Source organism: Anopheles stephensi, chromosome 3 (assembly GCF_013141755.1).
Source record: "Anopheles stephensi strain Indian chromosome 3, UCI_ANSTEP_V1.0, whole genome shotgun sequence".
NCBI classification, from domain to species: domain Eukaryota; kingdom Metazoa; phylum Arthropoda; class Insecta; order Diptera; family Culicidae; genus Anopheles; species Anopheles stephensi.
This window is the reverse complement of record NC_050203.1, coordinates 81266528-81275990: the sequence shown is the minus strand read 5'-3', so window position 1 is coordinate 81275990 and position 9463 is coordinate 81266528. Positions and strand designations below refer to the sequence as shown.

General features: G+C 43.2%; 1 protein-coding gene across 6 annotated transcripts in view; it reads left to right on the top strand.

Moving 5' to 3' along the window:
- The first annotated feature begins 94 nt into the window (after window positions 1-94).
- The window catches only part of LOC118513202 (protein Shroom), a 182184-nt gene continuing 172815 nt past the window's right edge, over window positions 95-9463 (top strand). For 4 of the 6 annotated variants that reach the window (XM_036058697.1, XM_036058695.1, XM_036058693.1 and 1 more), the window contains exon 1: window positions 100-188. The gene's annotated coding sequence lies outside the window, so the exon portion shown is untranslated. Of the gene's footprint in view, window positions 189-239; window positions 464-9463 lie in introns of those variants that run through there. The other 2 variants (XM_036058696.1, XM_036058694.1) reach the window with 2 other exon arrangements.

Below are 9463 nucleotides of genomic sequence, written 5' to 3'. Positions count from 1 at the left end.
GCAGTAGTGTGAAGGAAAGGGCAGAAACATTGCACTTCTCTCTTGCTCTCTGTTCTGGTGTGCTTGCTGCACACCACACACACGGTCCAAGCCGTTGGTTTGAAACGGGTGGCTTTAAAAAAAATTAACTTTCAACAACGTCGGGTGTGTGTCTCGTCTCCGCAGCGCGTTACGTGGGGAACTCAAGTGTACGGTGTCACAAAAATATTATTAGCATTTTTTTTAAATAATAAAATTAGTGTGAAGAGATTCGACGAGTAGCGGGATTCAGTTTTGTAAAAAAAAAAAAACCGTTGCTTGGGAAAGGAAGATTACAAAGTTCTAGCGTTGATAACGAAGAGATCTGCTTGCGCAAAGAGTTGTTCATGGCATCAAGTGCATCTTGCTATATGGATTCTTTCAAGACTCTTTAAATAATAAGCAAAGTCGAGGATCGCCTAGTGCCACAGCGAAAGCCACAAAGGTAAAGTAGAGTTCTTGACCGTGTGATTTATCTAAATGATTATACAAAGGAGTTGCTGCTTGATCTTGTGACAAGTGAATTGGTGTGCATGCGCAGTGAATTCAAGTGAATCCTTTCATCCCAGAGGTGTGATCTGGAGAAGATGGCGGCATGTCATAAGATATCTGAGTAGTGCTACGGACTCAAAAGGAAGAGAAGTTAGTTAAAGGTTTTCCTGTAAAACTTGTTCGGGTAATTAAGCATCCCATCACCACAAAGAACCTAAAGGATATCCTCAAAGTAACCACATGGTCTTCATCTCAAACCTCATTTGCTTATGGTTATATTTTCGTGAGTGTGAACCTTCAAAACGTGTGCAGGAAATGTTTTGCCAAAGCGGTTGCGAGCGGTGAACAAGACAAGTGCAAGTGCAGTTCTTCCTTAAGCCGGGTGCAACATCACCCTCGGCGGGGTGAATGGGAAGCGTTTGCCATTTGGAATGGAAGAGTGCTTTAGTTTTGTTATGTTGTTGTTCTTCATCATCAGATTTTGGGGGATGGTTGGTGTGTGCATGGGTGCAGGTGTATATGTGTGTGTGAGCTCGTATGTGTAAGCTTCGGTAGAATTCCTTAATCGTCTTACGATATTGCCAATATTGCCGATGTGGGTTGGTTCATACGTGTCTTTCGATAAGTTTAAGTAATTCTGGAGATTTTGATGCAATTTGAAGCGAGTTTTAATATAAAAATGTGATTTAAGATTTTTTTGTGGATATAATGAAGAGCTCTCTTTTCGTGGATATTAAACCTAGGTAAGTTGTGATCATAAACAAGGAGTTGTGTGATTATTGTTAAGAAACTCTCCCACCGTACACCGGTTGCATCTATTAACCAGCAAGCGGGTACAATCAAACAGCTCCGGGAAAGCTTGTACACTTCTCGCTCAAGATCAAGTGCCTGTTGCCTGCCTGCCAAAGGCATTCTTCTCGCGCAAGAGAGTTCAACGTGTTTGGTTCCGTTTGCTTTCACGCAGCAGCCTCACCAACACATACATTCACCAAACAAACGTCGAAGATCGAGAAATTCTTGCCCGGTTTCTCGAACTCTAATGGTTGGCATTCAACCCCCCCCCCCCACCGTCGGGGTGGTCCGCGGGGTGGAAAAGGGTCAATCAGGCGGTTTGGGGTCTGCGAGAAGCCTGGCCCGGAGAACCGGCCTCTACGATTCGATCCGTGTTTGTGTTGGTAAAAGCTGACCAAGACCGTTTTTCAGTTCATTTTCGTATTTTCCTTCGCCCGATGGACGATCGCGCTCGACTCCGGCAGCTTCCACGGCAGCGCACTTGCACGCCTGCGATGCCTTCTGCTAAACGTTCAACCCCGGGGGTAAGGGTTGAAGTTGCTCTCTTTCACCCACCGATGGGATGGGGCCGATGGGGGGGGGGGGGTGGGTGGGAAGGTAGGAGAAAGAAAAGTTCGTAAGAGAGAGAACGGGAGAGCATAAAACAGGGAAGAATCTCCACCCGGGCTGGATCTAGAACCACGGACACGGCTTTCGCTCCGTGTGTCTGCGTGTTTGCTGTGTACACGCGCGCCAAAAAAGAAATAAAAGAACCACCCATCTCAACGCTCCCCGTCAACACCCCTAAAACTCACCCCACCGAACAGGGCAGGCGCAGAACGCAAGCGAAGAACGATCGAAGGAAAAATGGAATGATCGTTCGTTCAAGCACGCGAATCGGTCGGACACTGAGACAAACACACACACACACACTCGCACGTACTGCTACAACACCGGCACATCAATAGTTAATGGTGGTGGTGAACGCGTACGATCGAATGATCACTAGAAACACAGTGACGAGGGGGTTGAACCATAGGGGTGGTTTCGGTGCAGCTTCGATCGCGAAAGGCTCAGCGCCGTTCGATCGATGCTGTGCTTAGGAATTCGCGGCTCTGATTCTTTGCTCATGGCTCTGTTTTCGTTTGGCTGAACTTTACGTTCGGTTTGGTATTCTTGGCCTCACCGGGCGAAAATGACGTGTGCTGATATTTATAAAGTTTATTTGGTGGCGCATGGATTTCGCGATCTCAGTTTTAATTCTTGGTAATTGAAGTCAAGACTTGATCCAGAGTTGTAGAATTCTTTGTTCTTTGGACTCGACATTCGAAGATCACTTCACTCGCTCTCTCTCTCTCTCCAGCTCAACTTCAAAACTGGCGATCGATTGAACTTTTGTGTCCCACAAAACCTCCTTCGTTAGGTTCCAATTTTACACCTATCATCCCAAGAGTGTCCTAGAGAGAAATGGGAGAAAAAGCAAACTGCTCGAAAGCGACAATGCAAATACGACCAATTGACCATCTCAAACCATCTCCCAAACTAGACCCTTTTACACACCATCATTCTTCTTCTTTGCTCATGGTGGCAGGCAGGCAGGCAAACACACACACAAGCTGTACTGTATTTTCGGCGTGCTTTATTTGTGCTCTCGGTGTTGTGTTTGCTCCGGGGTGGATGCGTTGTTTGCAGCACCGACCGACCGACAATAAGGTGGAAAATATCAGTTCCATTCCACTTCATAAATATTCATCGATCGATCATCATGTGAAACGGAAAGTGAGAACTGTTTGGAACTGATGGATGCAAGGCAGAGATTACTTCTACGCCGGGTTCGTCGCTTACGTACGAGGTCAAATCTTTCTTCGCTGAGGAACGCTGTCACAGCTTTAAAGCTCAGGTACGGGGGTTCGGGGTTTGTGGGTAATTAAAGACCTCGGGGTACAAAAATAAAATGCATCGAGGAGGTTTTTCCGAGGTATGCAAACACTTTACAGCACCTGTGGGGAGGGTTTGTGTAAACTTTTGGGTAATGTTTTAGATCGAAAATTGTTCGAGTTGTGTGGGAAAATATTTCTTTAAGAATATTTTGAGCCTCAAAGGGGTTTTTATGGTAGTTTTGTAGGTTAATTTAAGGAGAATTTTGCATAAATGAAGCTTAAGAACACATGTCTTTTCTATTAGCATCTTCCTGCTGGGTGTTTTTATGAGAGCAATAAAAGTGTCAGATTTTTTAAAACTGTTCTATGCATCGTCACGTTCTAATATTTCCTTTGGAATATCTTATCTCTCTCCAGCGTAGGAACTTCATGGCTGACATGAAGTCACATACCCATCAAATTGTGGTACAATAATAGTAATTTCTCGTCTGGCAAGCAAAGCAACCTCCCTTGCTGCAGCAGCAGCAAACAGCCGCTAGCGTGACTAACCTTGGGATCACTTTGGATCTTTGAGCTGTTGCTTTGCTCGTCACTGCGGAAAAATACGACATTTTCACGGTTATTCAAATGTGTACGGGCTGGCGATGCAACTGGAGCGGTATAACAGATTCGTATCAGACACGTCCGGAGCGGAACGGCAGAAGGTTGCGAGACGGAAGCAACATCCGTCCTAGGGGAAAACGACGCTCGGCAAAAGGATGTGTTTGAAAGGAAATTACCTGTGCATTAAACGATGATTCGGTGTGTTACAACATCGAACAGCGAATGCAATTAATCAGTGCCTCCTCACCTTGATAAGATAGAGCGCGCGATGGATGGATTGGTTGCTATTAATATGAATGAGAAGATCCGTTTTATGACTTGTTTTATCAAGTATGATTTGAGGTACGGAATTTTAAATTGATTTAATCGAAAGCAAAATGATTTCTGTCAACATTGAAACAATCCTGCCCCAAAGCATCTTGTTTCAAGTTGTTGATTTAATTTCGAGGAAAGCTTTGACCATTTTGGAAGATCACGCTGCTTGTTTTTGCTTGTCTTTCAAAATGATGCACATTATTCTATAATCTAGATAGAAGCTAGGATAGTATAGAATCGTCAGACGTCAGCAAGGATACACAGAAGGATTGTTGGCCCTGTGTGGAAGGACAGTAGATGAGCCATAACAATGATGAGCTCTATGAGCTGCTCAATTATCTCACCACTGTACTGAGTTTGGAAGGCTGGTCATGTCATGAGAATCACGCCGGACGACCCATCTCGTGAAGTCTTCTAATCCGGATCGTTATCCAGGATTTCTGTATCGTTGCCAAGACAACGAAGCTTTCTTCTAGAACTTCTAGATCAGATGGTCCTCTTCAGCGTTTGATTGAAGAATAGCTGCCGTAATCTTAAAAAAAACTCAAACTCACCCTTTAATATGGCTTCCTTCTCTAAAAGGGTTAAGCAGGAAGCTAGCTTTTATGGGCTATACGTTTTGTGACATTCCGCAAGTCCACCTCAACCAACCGATCGTACAAGCCTTTCAGCACAGCAGCAAATCATGCTTCCACACGGAACACCACCCGGTGGCAGGTGTTAAAGCAGTGGCCATAATAACAACAGTCCCTAAAGCATGCTGCGGGCAGCAGCCAGCATAGACCAACGCTTAGAAGAAAAGGGGCAAGCGAAAAAGGGGGCGAAGTTCTTTCCGGTTTCGAAAACACCTTCTCTACGTGTGTGTGTGTGTGTGTGTGTGTGGCGTGGCGAATGATGAAGCTTTTGCGATAATTCTTCACTCCACCGAGCAGAGGATAGCGTTCGTCGTGGCTGGCTGGCAAAGTGTCTGGTCGCGAGACCTTCACGGTCAGATTATCGCCTGGCAGAAGCGCTGTTTCGTTTCGCGAACGGCGTGCACAATTAATTCTAAACCTTGATGCCTCCGGTTCCGAGGCTCGGACACAGTTGGACGAAGTGAAATTGCTCACATAGAACACACGTAGCAGAAGAGATAGGAAGAAAAAAAGCCCAGACACATTCCATTGGGAGCGTTTTTTGTTGGTTCGCTTTCTAACGTTCTGACCAGGTGGAAAACCTAACCAGAAAGTGAGATGTGGTGGCGATCGCTGTGCTGGAAAGTAGTAGTAGTAGTAGTAGTTGAAGTAGCAGAAGCTATTGCAGCAATAAAGTCAGAGGGAGACACAACAACAGACAGCAACACAAAAAAAAAAACATGCTGGCTGTTACTAAGCTCGTTATCTTGCGAATAGATTGATGATTTATTTTCCACCCTGGTTCGCGGTTGGTGAGATGGCAATTCATCATCGTCATCAGCAGTCGCGTTGTTTTGTGGAGACGTGAGATCGAGACGGTGGGCCTAGCGATCATCGGCTTAAGATTGTCGTCATCGGCATGGGAAAAGTGGTGCAATTTTTTGTTCTGCGTTTGGTAGATGTTGGCAGTTGGGGATTTAGATTCTTCTGCTAGAATTTATTTCTTTATTCTGTGTAATTAATTTTTAATGCCTCAAAAAAAGATGCAGTTTTTCCTAGTTTTATTCATGCGTTTGGGAAGCCAATAAATCAACTTTCTTCTCACATTAATATTTGGATCCCAAATTAAACACAGGAGGAGGGCTTTGGGTTTGCTTATTTGCCTTTTCGCTATTGATCCGATTATTGATCCGATTTATTGTCACATAATCGTTGCTCTGTTATTTATGTTCATTTGTTCCTCTTTTGGGTACGAAATGTTTCCGTTTCGTTGCTTGTTTCGTTTTCTGAACCATATTGAAGTTCTCTTTTATACTTTTATATGCTTTTGCGGTTGTTTTACTTTAATTGAACTCTTCTGATGTGTTTCCGCAGTATTTTATTGTTATGCTTTAAGTCAAATTACTTTCTCTAATTTATACGGATTATTTAGTTTATTTTTCTAAAAATTATTTTCAGTAGATACGGACTTCATACAGCTGTATTATGGGCTTATATGTAAAGAGGAATAAATTGAACGTTTTATTTTTGGTTAATAGTTCTTTAGTTCTCGAGCTCAACTAATTATTACTTTCAATAAAAAAAAACTATAATTACAATTATTAGAAAAATCAGTGAAAAAGCGTAGAAGATATTGAAAAAAATAGTCTTTTCATCTATGCTTAACATTTGCTTTATGCATGAGCAATCGTCACATTGTACATGCCCTTTTTCTTACTATAAATACAGTGAGAAGCCCTTCAAAAACTGTCTAAACAATCAACCAGTGCCAGCAATTTCAATTATTCTTTACCTCCCAAGAATCATCCTCGATCGTCACCTTCCCGAAGGGAGAAGAGAAAAAAACGTCTTCGTTCCACAATTTCATTTTATGATTGAGCCCTCGACCAACCGGCGCCAACCCATTTACTGCATCCGTCAGCAGCAGCCTCCTCCCGGGGGTGCGTCCATCCATCTGTGAGTGTGTGTGGGCTTCAGCAACACCCGAAGAACACTCTAGCATTAGGCAAAATCTCGTTCCGGTCGGCCCTCTGTGTTTCCGATCCCTATACCTGTGTCATTAAACGGTGTGTTACAAAAATTGTTAACCATTTTACGGAATACGGGAATAGCTTTTCGGCTGCTGCTCCGAAAGCCCTCCCGGTGTTAGCATCTTGCGTACCTTTGAGCAAGACAGAACAAAAAATCTCCTGGTAAAGATCATAAAATTCTAAACACTTTCTGCAATGGTTCGTTGTGCCACGGCTAGGGCTGGGAAATTGGGAAACATAAAATGAATCCAACCAGAGAGATTAGACCCCCGAACCCAACTGTAGGAGGTTGGAGTCTAACAAGCGAAAGCGAAATAAACTGCATTTTAAGGGCGCTTTTCTCCACCGTTCCTTCGGGTCGCAGTAATTACGGAAGATCGCCCATCTTACGGGGGGGTCCGTAGTTGGGTTGTTATTTCACTTCCCTACGCGTTTTACTGCTTCCGTTGTTTGTTTTAGGTGGTTGTTGTTCTAAAGGGAGTTCTTCAACTTCTTCTACATCCTAACAGAGCTCTCCAGAAGCATTAAAGACCTTAAAGCGAAAGCCTTCTTCAAAATGACTTCAATATCCTAGAATTTCTCGGTCGATTCATTTTTAAAGGGCATAAATCGGACCATAAGTGTAGGGCGATTGGGAGATTAGTGCTGGGCCGGGATAAAGATTTCTATGGAAAGAAGAATCCCGTGTGTGTGTCACGCTGCTGGTCGTTGAAATAGATATATGGGGATATGATGGCAGTGGTTCCTACAGGGTCGATTCACCGATAACCTGCTAATGTGAGATGGACAATATTGAAACAAATCGACACGAAGGAAAGTGAAAGAAAAGTTGAAGAAAGCCTCACCGTACTCATAAAAGGAATGGACGACGAATCCCGAGGGGAAAAAAGAAGGGCACAAAACAATAATAAAAGGATCATTGAAAAAACAACAACACACACACAAACACACGCACATGCATAAATCTCACTCTCGCCTAGGTGAAAAAGATCAACGCAAACAATGGGTAGCATGTGGTGAGAGGTTAGAAGAAAAAAAGGGAAAAGGAAAACACACAAGCGAAACGGAGAAAAGAGTAAGAAAAAGCGACAGATTGCTACTCTTATCAGTATGACACAGGTTTGGACGGGGTTCGTCGCTTGCACGAGTAGGCCGGCATTGAAGTCCTTTGAATGCGTTGCACTTGAGAATGAAAGGTCTTTCTCCTTTTCCTTTCCAGGTAGAGTGCGTGTTTTTGATTGATTTTTGACGAGGGATCGAACTGGAATATTGATTTTGAAAGGTTTATAGAAAAATAAATTATTACCATATTTGTTCTATTAATATTTCGATCAAAAAGAAAAAAAAGTATTTAAATAGAAAGTTCAACATTTTGGGGGAGCTTTATTTAGGGAAGATTGTTCAGTTCATTGATTTTATTTTTATTTTTTGTATTTTGTTTCTATTTTGCTTTACATGTTAGTTCTTTTTCTTATCTACTTTCGTGCTATTTCTCTTATATTTTATTTTGTTGCTTATGTATCCAAAAACCGTCATACTAATTGCTTTTTACTTATCTTTTCTTTTCAGGTCTCTTATATTTGTTCTGTTTTTGGATGAAGTTTGGAGTCTCCACGTCTTCAGGCCTGTCTTAAATATAAGATAGCTACTCGAGAAAAAAATTGTGTATATTGATACGCAAATGAAGATTTGAATTTGATGAACCGAATCTTGTGGTTCAGTTTTTAGAGCCCAATCTTTTTCTTCTTCCTTGGCACTACAGCTTTGAAAGGACTTACCATTTCTGGCTTTTTGTGAGATGATTTTACGCAGTCCATCGGTCAGTCCAGCGTACTGGGAGGTGATCTGGATGGGGTTGAGGTGAAGACCAGAGCCACAATCGCTTTGGCCACGGGAGAGCCTATTCTAAATGATAGATTATTGATTGGTAGTCAATTGTTCTGTCAAAAGGTTTATAGATCATGTGTTGATATTAAACTTGACTTAACTTAAATAATGATAGTTGTTTAAGGCTCAAAAAGAAAACAAAACCCTGCTTTATCAAACCTTTGCATAATTATCGCAATCGAACCGATCGATTACAGCTGGCGGCGGGTTTTTTGGCCACTCCAAAACGAGGTAACACACACACACAAAGTGTATAATAGAGCACCCAGATGGGTGGTATCAATTTCCACAAAAGTGGCCAGCCGAATGGATGTTTTGTTTTTGTGTGTCTACTCGCATGTACTTGCCTTTTTAATATTTTTTTTCTTCTTACTCTTATCATATGTTCCATTTGGCTCATCCAGTGTGTGTGTGTGCGTGTGATTGTTTTTCCTTTACCATTTTTCGTGCCAGCTGGTTTTTCTTTCGGGCTCAGGTGTCCATTAGACTGCCACACCAGACACAGTAATGGAGATGGCCAGCGCCCGGGGGTTGGCGACGTTGGCCCCACGAGTGGGCCACGATTTTCCCCTCATTACTCACTCATCGGCTCGGCTCATCGCAATTATTATTGACTCCACCACACACCCCGGGTGGGTCGTGGTAATGCTTAAAAGCTTTTTTTCTTTGGTACAGTACAACCCGAAGCTCGAAACAAAAATTCGTTTCGGACGGGGCGGTTCGGTCAAAAGCCGGGGTAAAGCACGCCCTCCCCCCCCCCCCCCCCACGCAGACCGGGTCCCCGGATATCACGGTGCAGCGATCACCGATTACCGAACTAATTTTCCACCGATCGGGCAGTTGTTTTGGGAGG